This window comes from Myodes glareolus, chromosome X (assembly GCF_982192425.1).
Source record: "Myodes glareolus chromosome X, mMyoGla1.1, whole genome shotgun sequence".
Taxonomy (NCBI): Eukaryota; Metazoa; Chordata; class Mammalia; order Rodentia; family Cricetidae; genus Myodes; species Myodes glareolus.
The window spans coordinates 121569505-121593363 of record NC_142053.1 but is presented as its reverse complement, the minus strand read 5'-3'; the positions used below and the strand labels follow the sequence as shown (position 1 = coordinate 121593363).

The 23859-nt window shown below is 38.3% G+C and overlaps 2 pseudogenes; both read right to left on the bottom strand.

Moving 5' to 3' along the window:
* Positions 1-10550: 10550 nt before the first annotated feature.
* On the bottom strand, positions 10551-11367 carry LOC125404604 (ubiquitin thioesterase OTUB1 pseudogene; annotated as a pseudogene).
* A 9848-nt stretch (positions 11368-21215) lies between these two features.
* LOC125404603 (large ribosomal subunit protein eL19 pseudogene) lies at positions 21216-21766 on the bottom strand (annotated as a pseudogene).
* Positions 21767-23859: the final 2093 nt, after the last annotated feature.

Here is a 23859-nt window from a genome sequence, read left to right as displayed (position 1 = left end):
CCAGGCTCCTGCTGCTCTGAGTTTTGCTATTGTTAATCAGACTTACTGAATTCTTTACCATGGGTGCTGAAGTGTCCTACTCATGAATCAACAGCAAGAATAAAATTAGTTGTGTCATCTTTGAGAAAAATATTACAGTGAACTCTAAGCAGTCATGTGTTTGTGAAGATACTTATCTTTATATATGGCTCCGTATTCTGAGATCAATGCTGAAAAATTCAGGGGCTTCTCTTATCTTCATAGCAAGGTTCTTGGACATTGCTAAAGGATTTGTTACTGAACTCTTTACCTAAGGAGGTTGAGAAAGATAATGAGAATTTACTCATGAAAGAAAGTTTATCATAGCTTTAGAATACAATGGAATTGGACGAAATATGATGATAATCTTAAGACACAATGGAAATCCAAATTGGTGTGGTAATTGTTAAGATGAGACACAAATGGAATTTATGTATGCCTTGTCTAACTAGGCATTGGCTACATTGTGACAAACTATGTCAATTCAGTTGGGAAAGTTAGATTTTTATTCTTAAGGCAAGAGAAAGTCACCTGCTATGTCATATATTTGGTTTAAATAGGGCATAGCATATCCTAGGGTTTCCATGAATTTCTTTTACTTGAATGCTTCCAGTAATGTCTATTCAGGTATAATTTATGTGCATAAAATTCACTTGGCAAGTGCATAGATTGAAGGAACAATCACCACAGTTAAGGTACGGAATACCAGGCAAATGATTCTCAGTTTGTATCACCCTTCCTTCCCTCGCTACCTTCTATCAACTAGTGATATTTTTCTGTGTTCCTATAATCTTACAACTTTGGGAAAATTCCTATGGAAATGTTTTGCAGTTTCTTCTCTGGTAAAATATGAACTTGCCAAATGACTTAGCAGCGATATCTTAAATGTCTAGTTACTCAACATCCTGTCCAACACTTGATAGAATTAGCTTTGTAACTATTCATAAGTTTTGTAATGTTATTTCATTGCATGCTTAATTTTCATTATCTTTATGACTAATAGTGTTAATCATATCTTTGAATGTAGATACATACTTTACAGATATTTTCCCCTACTGTTGGATAATGGGTTTATTACCTAGGTATCTTTTGTAGAATATAAGTTTGAAATGTTGATGAAAAAGTAATTTATGAAAGTTTTCTTTTATAAGTCTTGTTTGTGGCATTTTCTACCTAATTGGAGGTAATAAAGATTTTTTTCTCATATTATATGAAGATCTATAGTTTAGAGTTTTACCTTTAGGTTTATATCCATTATGAGTTTATTCTTTAGATGATATGAGGTATCAGCTAAGAATTTCTCTTCTTTTGCTTTCTGTTCTTTTTTGCAAATGATCATACAAATGTTCTAAGTTGTAGAACCATTTATTGCGTACTACAGTTTTTTTTTTCCTCTATTGAATTTCATTTGCACCTCTGTTGTGATCATTTGACCGTATATGTATGGGTCTAATTTTGGACTGTCTATTCTGTCCTATTGATCAATGGGCCTATCTTGTTGACAACATAACACCAATTTGATTGCTTTATAGGAAATCTGCTAAGCAAGAAGTAGTATGAGCTGTCTGTTTCTTTGTGGGGAACAACTTTGACTATTACGGTTCCTTTGCTTTCTCATTCCAATTTTAAAATTAATTATTTGATTTCTACAAAAGTCCTGCTGGTATTTCTATTGAGGTTATAGTGAATTAATAGATGAATTTGGGGGAAATTTTCATCTTAACAATATTAAGTTTTATAATTCTCTGCAACTATATCTCTCCATTTGAAAATCTGATTTGGTTATTTTATTAAATGCTTTATATCTAATTTATTATACATATATTTTCTTGTTTTACTATATTGCACTGAAGGATCTTCTGATTGACTTAATGCTACTGAAATGGTACTCACTAGGGTGTAGCCATAAGTGCCTTGGTCAGCTAAAGTTGGTGGTGACAAATCTTTCTGACCGACACTATGGATATATGAAGCAGTGCTGAAGATTGTTAGTATATATGATGGCAATAACTGATAAAACCTGAACAATTGCTCACTAAAGAAGCTGGAATTGAAAGATACCCCTTGTCAGTAGGTGTAGATTCTGAACCTCCGTGTGGTCATGATTGTGCCTGTGTCTGAAAAGTGTCACTTGTGAAACAGATAAGAGGAGAGCTGCAACGTAAGTATGTATAAGACTATGGCTATGAGACTTGGTACCTAGGGTACAGAAACCCTTACTGCTGCACTTGCAACATAGTCAAGAAACAGATACTTACAAAGTAGTTAAGAAATAAAGACAGACCTAAGGCATTTGAAGAGTTAATATTAGCTCCAGTGATGGGGTTGGGCCAAACCATAATGTCCAAGTGAAGTGCCTGGAGCATGGACATTGTGCATGAGGACTTGGCTTTGGGGTCCTGGGTATGACACAATTCACTTTGGCAATGAGGTATGAGTAGGCTCATTGTACTCACAGATCCTAGATCAGGAAAGTACACATTAGGAAGGTGACTTTGGGGTTGCGAGAGGTTCAAGGGCAAATGTTTCCTGGGTGGAGGAGATACTTCTCTCTGGGAGCCAGCGTGTAGCAGCACAGGGTCTTGAGAGGAATCCATGGAGTCTACATAAGCTAAGACTTTTCCATCTGAGGATATTAGGAAAAAGATCCACACTCTCTTGATGGCTTCCTTCTTTATTCTCAGTTCTTTCATGTTCTTTCTATGTTCTTTTTAAAATATTTATTTATTTATTATGTATACAATGTTCTGTCTGTGTGTATGCCTGAAGGCCAGAACAGGGCACAAGATCTCATTACAGATGGTTATGAGCCTTTGGAAGAACAGGCAATGCTTTTAACTGCTGAGCCATCTCTCCAGCCCCTCTATGTTCTTCTTAATGTTTAATTTTTTCCCCTACAGCTTATATACTACAACAAAGTTTTTCAGGCAATATAAGAATTATACAGTGGTTACATTCTATTTTTCAAGTGAATGATTATAATGACTACAAAACAAGCAGTCAAAATGGCATGTTTTCTATATCCTTTATATGATTCAACATTTTACATATTACAGTTGAAAAACAAATTTTTCCAAGAACCCATGTGCATTCATACCCAAGCAATTTGTTATTGACTAACTCTGTGGGCAAGCAAGATATTCCTCTCAGTTAGGTCTTTTACTGGCAGGCTGCATTTTGCAGTTACAAAGAAAGGGCCAATTACTTATCTTGGAAAGTAATCTTCTAAGAAATCTTAAAGGAATCTCAAAGCTAAACTTTTACATATGAAAAACAGTCAGCTCTACATTTAATCTTTAGGGTGCATACTCACTCATTAATATCAGAAGATTGAGGGAAAATGGGTATAAAGAACTGATCATTACCTTTGGCCATTCACCAGTCCTAGAAAGAAAGGTACGTCAGTCAATGATAATTGGGCTGCTTTGTTCTTGTTCCCTGATCTCAATGAGTTGGGCATTCAGCTATCTGCCTTTCTAAAACTTTAGATTGTCTTCTTGGGTTTTCACTTCAAAAACTTTAATAAAAACATCTTAGTCTAACTTCGGTTTTTTCAAATCTTTGTTTCAGCTGTGATGCACCCCAAAACCTGTGAACACATCTCCCAACATTAAGGTTAAAAGAACTTAAACTAGCTGGGCTACAAGGACTCAACTGTTTTTCTTAATGTAAGCTGCAATCTATGAAACTCCTTAGGTGGAACTCATCATAGTCCTTAACTGTGAAACATAGCCTTGTATTTATTTTTGTTCATCAAAACTCTGTATAAACTATCACTATTATTATCAAATTTGACAGTATGGCTTGTAGAGGGGTCATCTTCTTGACAATCCACGGGTAAAAATGCTCAGTAGAACAGGATGGTTCCATGAGACAAACACATTATACATTATACATAGTTATATTCCAGTCAGTGGAGAAATCTTGCTGTAATAAACATGTAAAGGCAAAACAGAAGCAAAAGGCATTCTGAAATCTGTAGTCCCATGGCCATCAACCATCAGAGAGTTTCTTCCTGGTGGGCTGACACCTTGAACTTCAATTGCCTCTGCTGCTCCTCTGACAAGGCCACCAGCAAGGAGAGATACAAAACCTTAGCTTAAATTCTGTGTTTCTCTATTAGGAGTAAATATTGGTTGTGCCCACGGCAGGGGATATTGTCTTTTATGGAGCAGGCTGCTATGGAACATGGTGACTACTGTCATGTGACTGGTAAAATTATTTTCACAATTTTTCATATTTACTACTAATAATCTTCTATTTTATCACATATGGCAAATCTTACCATATCTGTATGCCTCCGTCTCTGTCTGTCTCTGTCTCTCTGTCTCTCTGTCACTCCGTGTGTGTGTGTGTGTTGTGTGTGTGTGTGTCTCTTATTTTCTATGTTACTCTCTCCCTTTCCATTTATCGTTGAGTCAAAGTCTTATATATCCCACGCTGGCCTCAGATTCACTGTGCAGCTGAAGATGACCTTGCATTCCTGATTCTCTTGCTTCTACCTCCTAAGCACTGGGATAGCAGGCATACATCACAATGCCAGACTTTTTATTCAGTTTTGATAGGGACTAATTGTGTATCTCAGACTAGGTTTGGACTTATTATTTTGAGTTCTGAGATTACAGAGCTATGCCACTATACTCAGCAGTTACCAGTGATGCTTTTAATGTGGATTTTTTTTTGCTTTACTATGTTGCTGCAGGCCCTTTAATGGCTTATTAGTGAATATATATCTGTTTTGGGACATATGAAGGCTAGTCTTTCCTCCTTTGCCTGTACATAGTACTTAAAAATTGGAGTTTCTAGCTGTTCACTGACAGAATTCAGACATGTAATTAATTTTTGTATGTTGACTTTGGTGCTACAACCTTGTAAGCATCATTTGTTAGGTTGCAAACTTATTTATAGATTCATTAGGATTCCTCATGCAGTATAAATAGTCCTGTCCTCGGTAAACTGACATGCTTTTCATTTTTCTTTTGTTTATTGAATGCATTGGCAGGGAATTATTGTATGAGATACTGAATAAGAGTGACAAGAATTGATAATTTTGCCTTACTCTTGAGCATAAAAGAAAAAATCCTCTAGCCTTTCACTAAAGTGTCTGGCTTGGGGTTGAAAAAAAACCATGTATGATTCAGCAAGCAAGCCAATTTCCTAGCTAATTACCAAGGTTTGATCTGGTATCTTTCCCAGGGAATCAATCATCGTCCTCTTTGTCCCAGACTCACTGCACAGGCAGTGCACTGCCTTTTTTTCTGGAGGAAGTTGTAGTCAGAAACTCAGGCACATCTGAGGGACCCCGAATTTAGAGATATGTACTTTTCTAGTCAAAGCAGTCCCTGGAAGCTTCCATCAATAGGGGTGTGTGTGTGTGCGCGCTCGCGCACGCGTGTGTGAACCTGAAGACATCTTTCCTCACTGTGACTCAGAATTCTACACTCTCCCTTTCCTATCCTTCCACTTTCCACCCTTCTCGCCCAAGACTATAAAATTATAAGAGCTTTTTTTCTGGGTCTTCCTCAACTGTGAGACAATTCATCACCACAACTATCTGCCTGTTCTACTTAACTATACAGAAGTGGGGAAGCAGAAGGCTGAGACAGCATTTTCTTTAGTTTGAGCCTTTTGCTTATACTACTGCAATAAGGGCTTATAGGCTTTATTGTTAATTCTATTTTGCATTTTGCTTGAATTGGCTACTCCTGACACTTTGATGTTCAATGCTTCCTAGCTCATTTGAATTCTTGAGATTCACTCTTGATTATTTTCTTAGTTGTATGTTCTTCATGAGACTAAAGACATTTATTTATTTTCCTAGTTTTCTAAATTACTTTCTTCTAAGTTATGGCTCGATACTGAGTTTTGTAAAAAAAATTTTCTGTATGTTTTGGGTGACCTTTAAACATTTATACATTTCTGGTATTACCATTGTTTTATGCTCTGCATTTAGTATCCAGGTTACTTTTTGTAATGTGGAACCCCTGATTCCAAAGGATTTTAGATATTTAAAAACCATCTCACATTGCTGGTAGGAATGCAAGCAGGTGCAGCCTCTTTGGATGTCAGTGTGGCAATTTCTCAGAAAATTAGGAAACAACTTTTCTCAAGACCCAGTAATGCCACTTTTGGGTATATATCCAAAGGATGCTCAATCGTGCCACAAGGACATGTGCTCAACTATGTTCATAGTGGTATTGTTTGTCATAGCCAGAGGCTGGAAACAACCTAAATGTCCTTCGACCAAAGAATGGATAAGGAAAATGTGGTACATTTACACAATGGAGTACTACACAGCAGAAAAAATAACGACATCTTGAATTTTGCAGGCAAATGGATGGAGCTAGAAAGCAGCATTTTGACTGAGGTAACCCAGACCCAGAAAGAAAATTATCACATGTACTCTTACTCATGGGTGGTTTTAAAACATAAAGCAAAAAAAAAACAGTCCACAAATCACAATCCCAGAGAACTTAGACAACAATGAGGACACTAAGAAAGACTTACCTAGATCTAACCTACATGGGAAGTAGAAAAAGACAAGATCTCCTGAGTAAATTGGGAGCATGGGGACCTTGGGGGAGGGCTGAAAGGGAGAGGGGAAAGGCAGGGAGGGGAGCAGAGAAAAATCTAGAGCTCCATAAAAATCAATAAAAAAATCATTTGATAGAGGAGGTTGGTCCTTTTGTAGATAACACTTCTCTACCAGTAGCCTACATGACATTTTTTGACACAATGAAAACTAGTCAGCAGAGATGAAATTCCAGGTCAGTTCTAACTTAATTTCATGTATCCCCAAACTAAAATGTTTGTTTCTTCAGCAATAGGATTTCTTCATGCAGCAAGGATTGGTAACTAATAGAAATGACAATGACCTGTGCTATTTTGGGGGTGTCCGGATATTCTTGACTAATAACTTTTTGGGAGGTATCCTACCCCAGCACTAAATATTTTTACTGAATAAAGCATGTTTTCAATTGATGCTTTAAAAATAACTTTCTTTTTTTACCTTATTTATTTATTTATTTATTTAAAATTTCTACCTCCTCCCGCCTCTCTTTTCCTTCCCCCTCCTCATCTCCCCTTCCCTCTCTAGTCTTAAGAGCAGTCAGGGTTCCCTGACCTGTGGGAAGTCCAAGGTCCTCCCCCCTCCATCCAGGTCTATAAAGGTGAGCATTCAAACAAAACAGGCTCCCACAAAGTCAGTCCATGCAGGAGAATCAAAGCCCAGTGCCACTGTCCTTGGCTTCTCAGTCAGCCTTCATTGCCAGCCACATTCAGAGTGTTTAGTTTGATCACATGCTCCATCACTCTCAGTCCAGCTGGGCTTGGTGAGCTCCCATTAGATCAGTCCCACCGTCTCAGTGGGTGGACGCACTCCTCGTGGTCCTGACTTCCTTGCTCATGTTTTCCCTCCTTTTGTTCCTCATTTGGACCTTGGGAGCTCAGTCCAGTGCTCCAATGTGGGTCTCTGTCTCTATCTCCATCCATCGCCAGATGAAGGTTCTATGGTGATATGCAAGATAGTCATCATTGTGGCTATGGGACAAGGCCAGTTCAGGCACCCTCTCCTCTGCTGCCCAAGGAACAATCTGGGGACCTCTCCTTGGACCTGGGAACCCCTCTAGAGCAAGTCTCTTGCAAACCCTAAAATGTCTCCCTTAATTAAGATATTTACTTCCCTGCTCCCATATTCACCCTTCCTCCATCCCACCCATTCCATTCCCCCAAGCTCTCCCGAGTCCTCCCCTTCTTCTCTCTACACATCTCTCCTTACATGCACCACCCACACACCCCCTTGCACCCAAGTTTTGTCTGGCAATCTTGTCTACTTCCAATATCCAGGAGGATAACTATATGATTTTCTTCAGGTTCACCTTCTTATTTAGCTTCTCTAGGATCACTAATTATAGGCTTGATGTTCTTTAATTATGTCTAGAATCCACTTATGAGTGAATACATACCATATTCCTCTTTTTGGGTCTCACTCAGTAAAGCATTTTTTATTTCCATCCATTTGCATGCAAAATTCAAAATGTCATTGTTTTTTACCGCTGAGTAAAACTCCAATGTATATATGTTCCACACCTTCTTTAACCATTCTTCTATTGAGGGGCACCTAGGTTGTTTCCAGGTTCTGGCTATTACAAATAGTGCTGCTATGAACATAATTGAACAAATGCCTTTGTAGTATGATAGGGCATCTCTTGGGTATATTCCCAAGAGTGGAATTGCTTGGTCCTTGTAGTGAAGGGCTGCGGGCAGGACTGCTTTTCGTCTCACAGGGCTCCCACACAGCTAGCTTAGCCCCGGAAATAACAACACACAAATTGTATTCATTTAAACACTGCCTGGCCCATTAACTCTAGAAAGTTAGTTACTGGCTAACTCTCACATCTTGATTAACCCATTTTTAATAATCTGTGTAGCACCACGAGGTGGTGGCTTACCGGGAAAGATTCAACATGTCTGACTTGGTGGCTGGCTCCATGGCGTCTGCCTCATTGCCCTCTTCCCAGCATTCTGTTCTGTTTACTCCGCCTACCTAATTTTCTGTTCTGTCAAAGGGCCAAGGCAGTCTCTTTATTAACCAACGAAAATAACACATAGACAGAAGGCCCACCTACATCAGGTCCTGAGGTAGGTTGACTCCCAGTTTCCTGAGAAACCGCCACACTGATTTCCAAAATGGCTGCACAAGTTTGCATTCCCACCAACAATGGATGAGTGTTCCCCTCACTCCACGCCCTCTCCAGCATAGGCTATCATTGGTGGTTTTTATTTTAGCTATTCTGACAGGTGTAAGATTGCAAAGTTGTTTTGATTTGCATTTCTCTGATTGCTAACGAAGTTGAGCATGACCTTAAGTGTCTTTTGGCCATTAAAACTTCTTCTTTTGAGAATTCTCTGTTCAGTTTAGTACCCCATTTTTTAAATTGGGTTGATTAGAGTTTTCGTGTCTAGTTTCTTGAGTTCTTTTTATATTTTGGAGATCAGACCTTTGTCTGATGAGGGGTTGGTGAAGATCTTCTCCCAATCAGTAGGTTGCCTTTCTGTCTTACTGACAGTGTCCTTTGCTTTACAGAAGCTTTCAGTTTCAGGAGGTCCCATTTATTCATTGTTGCTCTTATTGTCTGTGGTTCTGGGGTTATACATAGGAAGTGGTCTCCTGTACCCACGTCTTGTAGACTACTTCCCACTTTCTCTTCTATCAGGTTCTATGTGGTCAGGTTAATTTTGAGGTCTTTAGTCCATTTGGACTCGAGTTTTGTGTCTGGTGATAGATAGGGATCTATTTTCATTCTTCTACAGGTTGACATCCAGTTATGCCAGCACCATTTGTTGAAGATGCTTTCTTTCTTCCATTGTATAGTTTTAGCTCCTTTGTCAAAAATTAGGTGTTCATAGGTTTGTGGATAAAGATCTGAGTCTTCGATTTGACTCCATTGGTCAACATCTCTGTTTTTATGCCAATACCAAGCAGTTTTCATTACTGTAGCTCTGTAATAGAGTTTGAAATCAGGGATGGTAATGCCTCTGGAAGTACTTTTATTGCTTAGAATTTTTTTGGTTATCCTGCGTTTTTTGTTTGTTTGTTTGTTTTGCCATATAAACTTGATTATTGTTCTCTCAAGGTCTGTGAAGATTTTTTTTTGGATTTTGATGGGATTGCATTGAATCTATAGATTGCTTTTGGTAGAATTGCCATTTTTACTATGTTGATCCTCCCAATCCAAGAGCAATAGGAGATTCTTCCATTTTCTGGTATCCTCCTCAATTTCTTTCTTCAAAGACTTAAAGTTCTTGTCAAATAGGTCTTTCACTTCCTTGGTTAGAGTTACCCCAAGATACTTTATGCTATTTGTGGCTATCGTGAAAGGTCATGTTTCTCTTATTTCCCTTTTTGTATCTTTGTTCTTTGTGTATAGGAGGGCAACTGATTTTTGGAGTTGATCTTGTGTCCTGCCACAGTACTAAAGGTGTTGATCAGCTGTAGGAGTTCTCTGGTAGATTTTTTGGGGCTCTTATGTACACTATCATATCATCTGCAAATAATGAAAGTTTGACTTCTTCCTTTCCAATTCGAATCTCCTTGATCTATTTATGCTGTCTTATAGCTATTTCTAGAACTTAAAGAACTATATTGAAGAGGTATGGAGAAAGTGGACAGCCTTGTCTTGTTCTGGATTTTAGTGGGATGGTTTTGAGTTTCTCTCCATTTAATTTAATGTTAGCTCTCGGCTTGCTGTATATTGCCTTTATTATATTTAGGAACGAATCTTGTATCCCTAATCTCTCCAAGACCTTTATCATAAAGAGGTGTTGAATTTTTTTTCACCACCAGCATCCCCTTTAATAAAACATGGAAGGTGTGTGACAGGATAAGGGAGGAGTGAAAATATGACCATTTACAATCACAAAAAAAAGAAAGGAAAAGAAAAAAAGAAACCAAACAAAAAACCAAAAACCCTCTGTACATGTTTAGCGCCTGGTAGGGGGAGGCAGGCATGACGGCAACAGGCCAGCCAGCCCTATTTGTAGAGGATATTGTAGTGTCCAAGCCGGTAGAGAGGGTAGACCTTGGGCTCGGAGCCCTCGCAGAAGATGTGTGGGTTGGGTGGTGCCACCCTCACCCAGGTCCATGTACTCTACTTGGATGGACATGCTGAGGGCCTGGGCCAGGTCGATGATGTGGATATGGTCGCTCTCCTTGCACATGGGTTCCACCTCCTCCTGGCAGAATTCCTTAACAGTCTGGCCACCCTCAATGAAGTGCTTGAAGAGCTTGCTTTCCCGCTGCAGGTAGCCCGAGGTGAGCAGCTGCAAGTAGGCCACAAGGTAGTCTGAGGTGCTCTGGTCATTGAAGGAGGCCAACAGGTCAGCTAATGAGGTCTGCTTCTCCACCTGCTCAATAAGGTCCATGAACGCATTGTAGAAGTCCTCGATTGTGAACTCTGTGAAGTCCTGGGACACCAAGTCCTCTTTACTCTTGGCAGACACAGCCTTGAATCACTGCAGCTCCTTGCTGTCATCCAGGAGTACCTCCAAGTGGAAGAAGCCAAACGCTCAGTAGAAGCAGTTGCCATCAGGCCTAGTCTTTTGGATGTAGGAGTACTTTTTGTGGAAGTCCTTGATCTTCTGTTGATAGATGTTGTCATCCTCAGTGTACTCCTTGTACAGGATTGAGAGTTCCAGATGCTCAGACACCAGAGGATTCTACACAGCAATCTCTTTCTGGATTCGGTCCTGCTGAGCCATAATGGCTTCATCATAGGCCAGACAGTTAACACCTTTGGAGTTGCTGCCCAGCGGCTCCTGCTTCTGCTGCTGAGGTTCCTCCGCTGCCATCCTTAAACAGCGCCCAAGAGGTATTGAATTTTGTCAAATGCTTTTTCAGCATCTAATGAAATGATCATTTGGTTTTTTCCTTCAGTTTATTTATATGATGGGTTACATTGATAGATTTTCATATATTGAACCAGCCCTGCATCTCTGGGATGAAGCCTACTTGATCATAATGTATAATTTTTTGGATGTGTTCTTAGATTCTGTTTGCCAGTATTTTATTGAGAATTTTTTCATCAATGTTCATGAATGAGATTGGTCTGTAATTCTCTTTCTTGCTTAAGTCTTTCTGTGGTTTTGGTGTCAGGGTGACTGTAGCTTCATAAAAGAGTTAGGCAATGACTCTTCTGTTTTTATTTTGTGAAACACATTAAGGAGTATAGGTATTAACTCTGCTTGGAAGTTGTGATAGAATTCTGCATTGAAACCATCTGGTCCTGGACTTTTTTTGGTAGGGAGGTTTCTGATGACAGCTTCTATTTCCTCACAACTTACAGGTCTATTTAAACTGCTCACCTGGTCTTGACTTAATTTTGGTATATGGTATTTATCTAAAAAAGTGTCCATTTCTTCCACATTTTCCAATTTTGTGGCATACAGGCTTTTGTAGTAAGATCTAATGATTCTCTGAATTTCCTCTGCGTCTGTGGTTATGTCCCCCTTTTCATTTCTGATTTTGTTAATTAGCGTGTTCTCTCTCTGCCGTTTGATTAGTTTGGATAGGGGTTTGTCAATCTTGTTGATTTTCTCCAAGATCCAGCTTTTTGTTTCACTGATTCTTTGGATTGTTTTCTGTGTTTCAATTTTGTTGATTTCAGCCCTCAGTTTGATTATTTTCAGTCTTCTACTCCTCCTGGGTGAGTCTGCTTCTTTTTTTTTCTAGAGCTTTCAGGTGTGCTGTTAAGTCACTAATGTGTGCTTTCTCCATTTCCTTTATGCGGACATTTAGTGCTATGAACTTTCCTCTTAGCACTGCTTTCATAGTGTCTCATAGGTTTGGATATGTTGTGTGTTTATTTTCGTTGAATTCAAGGAAGACTTTAATTTATTTCTTTATTTCTTCCTTGTTCCAGGAATGGTTCAGTAGTTGACTGTTCAGTTTCCATGAGTTTGTAAGCTTTCTGGGGTTAGAATTGTTGTTGAATTCTAACTTTATTCCATGGTGATCTGATAGTACACAGGTGAATACTACAATTTCTTTATATCTATGGATATTGACTTTGTTACCAATTATGTGATTAATTTTTGAGAAGGTTCCATGAAATGCTGAGAAGAAGGTGTATTCTTTTCTGTTTGAGTGGAATGTTCTATAGATGTCTGTTAGGTCCATTTGGTTCATTACAACTGTTAGTTCTCTTATTTCTCTGTTAGGTTTCAGTCTGATTGACCTGTCCATTGGTGAGAGAGGAGTGTCGAAATCACCCACTATTAGAGTGTGGGGTTTGATGTATGTTCTGAGTTCTAGTAATGTTTCTTTTACATATGTGGGTGCTTTTATATTAGGGGCGTAGATATTCAGGATTGAGACTTCTTCCTAATGAATTGTTCCTGATATGAGTATAAAGTGTCCATTTCCGTCTCTTCTGATTGATTTTACTTTGAAATCTATTTTTTTTTAGATATTAGTATAGCCACACCCGCTTGTTCCTTTGGTCCATTTGATTGGAAAACCTTTTCCCAACCCTTTACTCTGAGGTAGTGTCTGTCTTTGTGTTTGAGGTGTGTTTCTTGTAGGCAGCAGAATGTTGGATCCTGATTTCGTATCCATTCTCTTAACCTGTGCCTTTTTATCGGTGAGTTGAATCCATTGATATTAAGCGATATTAATTACCAGTGGTTGTTGACTCCGGTTATTTTTCCTGGTGCTAGTGTTTGTGTGTTTCCCTTCTTTGAGTTGTGCTGGTGGAGGGCTGTCAGATGCTTGAGTTATTATGGGTTTTGTTGGCTTCCTTAGTTTGTGATTTTCCTTCTAGTATTTGCTGTAAGGCTGGGTTTATGGCTACGTATTGTTTAAATCTGTTTTTGTCCTGGAATATCTTGTTTTCTCCATCGATGGTAAATGTAAGCTTTGTTGAGTATAGTAGTCTGGGCTTGCATCCTTGGTCTCTTAGTTTCTACAGCACATCTATCCAAGACCTTCTGGCTTTCATGGTTTCCATTGAGAAGTCAGGTGTAATTCTGATAGGTTTCCCTTTATATGTTACTTGACCTTTTCCCTTGTAGCTCTTAATATTCGTTCTTTATTCTGTATGTTTTGCATTTTGATTATTATTTGGCAAGAGGATTTTTTTTTGATCCGGTCTATTTGGCGTTCTGTATGCTTCTTGTACCTTCATAGAAATATCCTTTTTTTAGATTGGGAAAGTTTTCTTCAATAATTTTGGTGAATATATTTTCTGGGCTTTTGAGCCCAGAAATCTTCTCCTTCTTCTACACCTATTATTCTTAGATTTGACCTTTCCAAGGTGTCCCAGATTTCCTGGATGTTTTGTGTTAAGAATTTGTTGGATTTGTTTTGTTCTTTAATCAGTGAGTTTATTTCCTCTACAGTATCTTTAGTGTCTGAGATTCTTTCTTCTGTCTCTTGTATTCTATTGGTAATACTTGTCTCTGCAGTTCCTATTCGTTTACCCAGATTTTCCATATCCAGTCTTCCCTCGGTTTGTGTTTTCTTCATTACCTCCATTTCATTTTTCAAGTCTTGACCTGTTTCCCTTACCTGTTTGATTGCTTTTTCTTGTTTTTCTTGGGTATCTTTGAGAGATTCATTCATTTCATCTACTTTTTTTGTTATCTCCATTTCTTTACGGCAGTTTTTCACCTTCTTTTTAAGTTCCTCAATTATTTTCATATAGTTCCATTTAGAGTCGATTTCTTCTATTTCTTCTGGAGTAGGGTGTTCAATTCTTCTAGTTTCGTGACCCCTGGATTCTGGTGATGCCATGTTGCCTTTCAGGTTGTTGGAGGAATTTTTGCATTGGTGCCTGCCCATCTCTTCCTTCAAATGGAGCCAGGAGAGTCTTGGTGTCTTGGTTCAGTCTTTGCTGTGACTGACTCTCTGGGTGGATCTCTTCAGTGCAGGAACTGTTCCTGTCTGGATGGAACTCCTCAGCACAGGCACAGGGTCTCCTGGTAGTCCAAGGACACCGGAGACAAAAGGGCGATCGTGGGGGCAGGGCAGGGCAGAGTCGAGTGGAACACAGAAGACCCTGCAGCAGGAGCTTGGGGGGGAGGGCTGTGCTCTCTTCCGGGACAGTCTGCCCCAGATAGCACACACTTACCCCTCTGGATGGAACTCCCCAGCACAGACACAGGGATAGCTGGTATTCCAACGACACAGGAGACAAAAGGACAATCATGGGGGCAGGGTAGGACAGGATCCAGTGGAACATAGAAGACCCTGCAGCAGGAGCTGGGAGGGGATTTGTGCTCTCTTCCAGGACAGTCTGCCCCGGATAGCACACATTCACCCCTCTGGATGGAACTCCTCAGCACTGAAATAGTAAAAATGACTTTCTTAGACGAGCATACAAAGCAATGTATTTGTTGTATCTTCATACATATGTATCATATTTCATTCTCACTTGCTTTTTTCTCACACTTCCCCCTTCAGTGTCCTCCTACCACCAACTTTGGTGTGTTCCCTTTCTTCCTTTAGGTAGACCCTTATTCTACTTTCTTATCACATGTATTCCATTACCCTTTCTATTTTATACCTCTGTTAAGATCTTTTCCTCACTGCTCATGATCCCCAGTCTGGTTGTCTATAAACATGAATCTATAAATATATGAATACACACATATAATTTTAAATTTAAATTTCACATTTAAGAGAAAAATGCAGAAGTTTGTCTTTCTGAATCTGACTTGTTTCACTTAAAGTAATATTTCCATTTGCATACATTTTCTTATGAATATTCTGATTTTAAACACTTTAATTTATTATTTTTATTTATGTGTTTGTTATGCTTGCGTGAGTTTATATGTACCATGTGCATTCAGTTTCCTGTGTAGGCCAGAGGGTTTTGAATCTCCTCATAGTAGTATTATAGCTGGTTGTAAGCTGCCAGATGTGACTGTTATGAACCAAACCCAGTTAACCTAGAAGAGTAGCACATACTTTTAACCACTCAGACAACTTTCCAGTATCACGATTTGATTGGGTTTTCTTCATGGCTGCATAAACTCCATTGTATGTATTACCATATTTTCTTTTTCCATTCATGTGTTGAAATCTAGACTGGTTGCATTTCCTGTCTATTTTCAGTAGTAAAGTTACAATCAAGAGTATGCAAATATCAATGCAGGTGCTTTCTTTTATGTTTTTCAATGACGATGCTTGTCTTCCTCACTGCAGTTATTACTGATTTTTGGTATGCATAAGCAATAACGCTTTTGGTGGTAAGAAGAGGGAGTGGTAGTCTTGTATGTGCATCACTCTATCATCTGCAGCATGAATCAATTGGTGGCATCCCTAACATCTCCCTGCTAGAGAAGGACTCAGTTCTAAGAACTTCTTTCAGCTTTTACACATTTTTAAGGTCGTGAGAATTTTAACTCCATCTTCTGACTGGTGGGCTCATGTTTCTTTTATCATATTCAGTTTTCTAACATTATACTGTTTCATAGAAAAATATTGACATAATAATTCTGGTGGTACTTACATACTCAATTTTGCATAGCTTTTGACGGTTGAAAACTTTTGCAAGGTTGTTCCTTGACTGTTTTCCACCTGTTTGTTTAGTGGTACCATCTATTAATAATACTTTAGATCCTCTTTCAGAATGTATGACTATCTTGTTTCCTCCTGAGTCTTTTTTTTGAGACAAGCCCTGAGTGTGTAGTCCTGGCTGTCCTGGAACTCACTCTGTAGACCAGGCTGGCCTCAAAGAAATCCATCTATGTCTGCCTCCCAAGTGCTGGGACTAAAGGCATGTACTGCTAAACTTAGCTTAACTTTGATTTTAGGGACAGGAACATATTGTGCTCCTCCTTTAATAGAGGGGGATAAGAGCTATTTTCCATGTACAAATGTTATATTCTCCCCAAAAGACATTTTCTTTCTTACTCATGCTCCTTTTTCATACCAACGTGACTTCTCTTGTTCCTAGAGGAAGATTAGACATTTTACATTAAGGATACAGTCTTTACTAAATTTAGACATGAAGAATTGAATAATTTCATTCCTAACAAAGTTTTTATTTTTGCTGTAATCATTGCAGTGTATATTAAACAAACTAGGTGGTAAATAAAATATGTGAATGATATTTCATGTATTTGTTATGTATTTAATGTTTTCTTCACTGAGTATTAAAATGTTTTTGGAAACAAGGAAAAGAAACCCAACTTGAACTTGTTTTCAAAAAGAGGAACTAACTGAAAAAAATGTTATGATGGGGGTCAGAAAAGGAACAAGGGAAGAATATGATTGAGATAGACTCAAGGAATAGCTTTTACCTTAGGGTATTCTCTTTCCTATCTTACCTCTGTTTGTTCCTTCATATCATCTTCAATGAAATATGCCAAACCCAGCCACATATTATTTCACAGTTGTATATGTCTTATAACTTTAGCTGCTAAAAATGTATGCTTTTCAATTACTTATCAAAAATTTATAAGAGAACCATTAATTAGCCCAGCCTTTGTCAGGTATCCTTTTCTGAACAAGTTAAATATTGTCAGAAGGTGGGATCACATGCTAATAAATGATTTCAGGTTTCTAGAGCTTCCAGTCCAAGAATAAGCAGATAGAATGTTTTGCGCCTTTAGTGAGGGTTCTCAATGACAATGGCAGGGAAAACATGTTGAAATAACTTGAATACATTATGACCCAGGAAGCAGAGGCCAGAGATGATGATTTTGCCTCCAAAGATACGACTTCCTACTACTCTTCCCAATAGTCCCACCGTAAGGACCAAAATTTTGAGACTTGGACCTTTGAGGACATTCAACAACCAAACTATAGAATGGTGTACAGTGTGGTAGTTTAATACGTACTTAAAATATGTAATAATTAAATTAGGATAGTTGATATTGTATATTACCTAAACCATATATTTTCTATTGATAACAGACTTCAAAATAGCTTCATCTATTTGTATACATATAATTTTAGCTAAGAAATTTCAGAAAACTTCTTTTTGAAAGGTTAGAATTCTAAGCAGTGTTATTTTTGTCTTTGAATTCAAAACATCCTCAGAAACAAGCAAAAGAAATAGCTCTGCTGAAATAAACTTTCATGCACACACCTTTTTTCTTCTTGACAAACATTTTTCTAGCTGCTTCTTGGTAAGCCTCTTACATAGTAATGCTCAAAATTTAAGCAAGGAAAAGTAGTCAGAATCCTATTTTCTTATATCATCAAAGCAATAGCAAGCCATACACAGTTTGATTATATATGTGTGTGTATGTATCTGCATATTATATTTCTATATCTATATATAATATATTTCCTGTTTTCTCCTCTAGTATGGATGTCTTGTCAATATATACAGAATACCTTTTTGAAATCTTTTTTATTTATACTGCTAAAATACAATTTGGATATCATAGAGCAATGGATATTCACTTGAGAGGTTTTATTGATACTTATGGCATTGCTGTTTTGACTGAAGTAGTGTTATTTATCGATAAGGACTAAGACTTATTTGGGAAGGAGGTTTGTTGCTGTTGTAATTCTTCCTGTATGACTTAGGACTCAGAAATACATAGGACAAACTAGGGTTATCTAGGAATTGAGAAAATGCCTCCATCAAACTGCCCTGTAGGCCATTACTAATCATATTGATATAGGAAGTCCTATCACACTGTGGATGGTTCTATCCCTGGGCAAGTGGTTCTGAGTTGTGTAAAAAAGTAGGCTAAGCAAGCCATGTGGAGCAAAATAACAAGCAGTGTTCTTCTAAGGTCTATGCTTTAGTTCCAGCCTCCAGGTTCATGCCTTGACTTCCTGTCCTGTTCTCTATTCATTACAACTATAAGCTGTAATATGAAATAAACCCTTTTCTCTCCAAGCTGGCTTTGGCCATGACATTTATTAAACAATATTAACCAAACTAGGGCAATAGGATACACACACAGCTTATTTATAATGTTTCAAGTTGATTCGCCTGTGGCAGGCATTGTCCATAAGCTAGTTTGATGGTTGATTATATGTATGTAATTTTATAAAAGAGTAAAAATGCATACCAACTTTTATAACGAATTACAGAACCTCAGTGAGGACAATGCTTTCTAATAGGTCTGTTGTTGAAGATAATTTCTTTTAAACTAAATGCACAAGTTATGGAAAAGTCTTGAAATGAGTAACCACTGTTTCCTTTGGTAATTTTCTGGTAATGTCAAGTACCATGACCAAATACCTTGTAGCTTCTTTTAAAGCACCACTAGCTGAAGGTGGAGAAATTACATCGATTTCAAAGAGTTTGCCTGGGTTATCCAACGTGGTTTGAAATTCATAGACAAGCAGTGCAATTGCACAGATTTTACCATCAAGGGAAATTTGGACTTATAAACTGAATTAGGAAGTGTTTATCTTAATATTTTTCTGAAAGACTTTATATTTCTCTGATTCCTTCTGTATCCTTTGATATGACTCATATCAAAGAAAGCCTTTCCTTCAGTTCTCTATTTTGTCTGATACTGGAGATGGAACTCGGGGCTTTATGTATGCTAGGCAAGAACTAGCACAGAGTCATATCCCTAGACTTCTGTTCTCTTTGTAGTAAAGTTTAGAATTTATTCAAAAAGATATAAATCTCTTTGTACTAGTATTAGAAATATAAGCTTCAATCACCAGAAAAGAGGGAACCTCAGTTGTAGAATTGCCAAGGCCGGTGGGAATAAATACCAGCGGAGCATCTTTTTATTATTAATAATTTATGGGGAGGACCAAGTCCATTGTAGGTGGTGTTGCCCCTGAGCAAGTAATCCTAGGTTATATGTGTTATATAAGAAAACAAGCTGACTGAGCCAATAGGCATCATTTCCCCATGGTGCCTTTTGCAGTTCTTGCCTCCAGGTTCTGGCTTTGAGTTCCTGCCCTGACTTTACTTGATGAAGAACTGTATCTTGTAATTGAAATAATACATTTCCTCACCAGAATGCTTTGGTTAGTGTTTGATCATTGCAGAAGAAAGTTAACTAGAACATTATTCAGATGTTAAATTTCTGTTAGGTTTCATAAGTTGTAAATTGTATTTTTAAGTGTTGTGTCTCATTTCATATGGTTCATTTTATCAACAGACATGTAATGTATTAACAGTTATTCAAATATTCCATTATTATTTCTTTAATATCTGTAGTGATGGCATCACTTTTACTCCTAAAATTGTGTTTTTTATATGTGTATGTATCATGTTAATGGAGTGCTCAGAGAGACCAGAAAAAGTAGTTGAACCTCCTGAAACAGAAGTTATAGAGGGTTGTGATCCTCCATATGGATTTCAGGACATGAACCCTTTGTCCTTTGCAAAAGCAACAAATGCTCTTATTCACTGAGCCATCTCTTAGCCTCATACCTTTTATTATTCTGTTTTCTATTACGTTGATTTCCTTTTTTATGTTTTTTTTTGTCACCATCTGCAATTTTTAGGTTTTAATTCTCTATGAAGGTATGAGCATTATAAAATTTCAGGTTTCCTTCTAAACATTGCTTCATATATATACTTTTTAATTATAGTTTTATTTTCAACATATGTTTCAAATATTTTCTAATTACTTTGAAGGTTTCTTCTTTAATAAAAGGTATATTTAGAAATTATGTTTTAAGTTTGAAATATGTACAGTTTTCTGATATATCTTATTAGTGATGTCCAAATAAATTCTCTTGCATTCAAACAACAAATTTTGTCTGTTTTTTAGGTTTTAACATATACCATGACTTGCACATGGTGCAGGATATCTTGAGAAATGTTACATGTGCGATTAACAAGAATGTATTTTTCTGCATTTGTTGAGTGCAAAATTCTATAAATGTTAATTAGGTCATTCATTATGATGTATGTGTATTTGAATGTGCTGACAAATTCAATTTGGGGTTTCAACGGATATTTTTGTACATATATTATCAGGTAATTTATTTTGAATTTTTTCTTCTGGTATCTTTATTTCTTTTGACTTAGAGAGTAATTCTGCATTCCTAAAATATTTGGGGAGTGTTCCTTCTGCTTCAATTTCTTTGAAAGCCTTTGTTTGGCTCATCTATATTTACTTGATAATTATACAAATGCATGAAGACTAACAGCTGACCTCATAGGTTCTTTTTGCCTTGCTTTGCCTGAACTGTCTTTTGTTTTCATTATTGCTTTTTATTTCATAAACATGAAATATTTCAAAAAGAGTTAGAAGATCCAGCAAAACACACACACACACACACACACACACACACACACACACACACACATATATATATATATGAAGAAATTAAGAATGCCGCTTTTCAAGTTTTCCAGTTTCATAGATCAAAAATACATTAACAGGAAGAAAAAACTAGGAAATTACATTGACACATCTCCCTTTGAATATTCTGAACAACGAGAGGTAGTTCTTGCAGCCAGTATCAGAGTGGAAGTTCACACTTAAGTATTGTAAGAGTTGCTTGAATTTTGAATAAAGAGTTGCAGATTGGGCTTTTGAAAACTAGGGAGTTAAAGAAAGATAGATTTTAGACAGACTTTATCTATAGTGCCTACTCTATTTGGGAATGCCATTTCAAAGCTGGAAGGCCTTAATTATGGACATTCTGTGTACATCTTTGAGTAGGACATTTCAGTTAAAAATCTTGATATTATATTGTTGAGGAATAATGGGTGTAGCTTCTGTGATATTTCTATGTACAGACATGAGTGAAACTATTTCTTGGTCTCTTCTTCCTTAGACAGTCTTGATGGCCTCCTCCTTCTTGGCCTGCAGGGGCTCCTCTGGGCTTTCGTGTTTCCTTGGTTTTAGACCTATGTGCCTCAGCTTTGTCAGCCAGGAGCTTCTTGCATGCCTTGTCTGCCTTCAACTTACAGATAACTTCTGTGAGAATCTGCTTGTTTTTGAAGACATTACTTTCAACCTTCAGATACAGTCTGTGATACACATGGTGCTCAATCTTTTTGGATTCAGGTATTTCCTGAGATGTCTGTGCAGGATCCACATCCTTCTCATCCAGGTCACCTTCTTGGGTATTTGAGTTTTGACAGTACCCATCTGCTTCCCTATGTTCATATGCCTGCTCTTTTTATGTGTTCTTTCTGGCATCGAGCCCGGATCAGCTCATCTTTGATCAGCTTCCAAATCTGCTGCTGGGTCTTGGCATTGGCAATTTCACTGGTCTCATTGGGGTCCAACCAGACCTCCTTTTTACCAGAGGACGCTAAAGGCAAGCCTCTTCTGTAGCCTGAGCATACTCATGGCTGCAGACACAGCAGCAAAAGGGGCTTCCGTCATATTTCTAGGAGACACAATCTTACAGTAGAATTCCTGGTTCTCTGACTCTTGCAGTCTTCTGCCCTCTCTTCTGCAATGTTTCTGAGCCTTTTATTGAAGATGCTATCTTGTAGATTTAACTGTTGGACTGAGCATACTGAAGTCAGTTCTCTTCATTTGGACCAGTAGCAGCTTTCTGTAATGGTCTCTGTCTATTGTAAAACTTAGCTTCTTTGATGAGGACTGAAAACTACACTTACTTGTTGACAGAATACATTTTAAAATGCAGTTAGGAATTATGCTTGTCTAGTAAAGTGTCAGTAGGAGATTCATTGTTTTTAATTTTTTCATTCAAAAATTTACACTTCCTCCCCTCCTCCCATTCCCCCCTCCTCCACTCCCCCTCCTCCCTCCCCCTCCCTCCTTAAGAGAGGGCAGGAAACCCTGCCCTGTGGGAAGTCCAAGACCCTAACCCACTACATCCAGGCCTAGGAAGCTGTGCATCCAAATAGACTAGGGTCCAAAAAAGCCAGTGCATGCAGTAGAAACAAGCCCCAGTGCCTTTATCAATGGCTTCCCAGTCAGCCCCCATTGTCAGCCACATTCAGAGAGTTCAGTTTGATCAAATACTCGTTCAGTCCTGGTCCAGCTGGATTTGGTGAGTTCCCTTTAGAACAGGCACACTGCCTCAGTGGGTGGACGAACCCCTCGCGGTCCTGATTTTCTTGCTTGTCTTCTCCCTCCTTCTGCTCTCCAACTAGACCTTGGGAGCTCAGTCCATCGCTCTGATGAGGGTCTCTGTCTCTATCTCCATCCGTCGCCCGATAAAGATTCTATGGTGATATTCGAGATAATCATCAGCATGATAGTGGGGCAAGGACAGTTCAGGCACCCTCTGCTCTGCTGCCCAAGGACCTAGCTGGGGGCATTCCCGTGGACACCTGGGATCCCCTCTAGAGCCAAGTCTCTTGCCAACCCTAAAATGGCTTCCTTAATGTATATATCTTCTTCCCTGCTCCTATATCCACTCTTTTTCCATCTCCACCCTCCCACTCTCCCAAGCATTCCCCAGTCTTTCCCTTCTCCCTTCTCTCTCCCCCTCTTGCCTTCTGCCACCCCCAACCCTACCCCCACCCCCATGCTCCCAACGTTTGCCCGGCAATCTTGTTTGCTTCAAATTTCCAGGAGGATCTATATAAGTTTTTCTTTGCGTTCACCTTGTTATTTGGCTTCTCTAGACTTGTGAAAAGGCTCAATGTCCTTTGTTTATGACTAGAGTCCACTAATGAGTAAGGACATACCATATTTATCTTTTTGGGTCTGGGTTATCTCACTCAGGATAGTGTTTTCTATTTCCATTCATTTGCATGCAAAATTCAAGATGTCATTGTTTTTTACCGCTGAGTAGTACTCTAATGTGTATTTATTCCACACTTTCTTTATCCACTCTTCAATTGAGGGGTATCTAGGTTATTTCCAGGTTCTGGCTTTTACAAATAACGCTGCTATGAACATAGTTAAACAAATACTTTTGTAGTATGATAGGGCATCTCTTGGGTATATTCCCAAGGATGGTATTGCTGGATCCTGAGGTAGGTTGATTCCCAATTTCCTGAGAAACCACCAAACTGATTTCCAAAGTGGTTGCACAAGTTTGCATTCCCATCAGCAATGGATGAGTGTTCCCGTTATTCCACATCCTCTCCAGCATAGTCTATCATTGGTGTTTTTGATTTTAGCCATTCTAACAGGTGTAAAATGGTATCTCAAAGTTGTTTTGATTTGCATTTCCCTGATCCCTAACAAGGTTGAACATGACCTTAAGTGTCTTTTGGCCATATGAACTTCGTCTGCTGAGAATTCTCTGTTCAGTTCAGAACCCCATTTTTAATTGGGTTAATTAGAGTTTTAATGGCTAGTTTCTTGAATTCTTTGTATATTTTGGAGATCAGACCTTTGTCTGATGAGGGGTTGGTGAAGATATTCTCCCATCAGTAGGCTGCCTTTTTGTCTTAATGACAGTGTCCTTTGCTTTATAGAAGCTTCTCAATTTCAGGAGATTCTATTTATTCAATGTTGCTT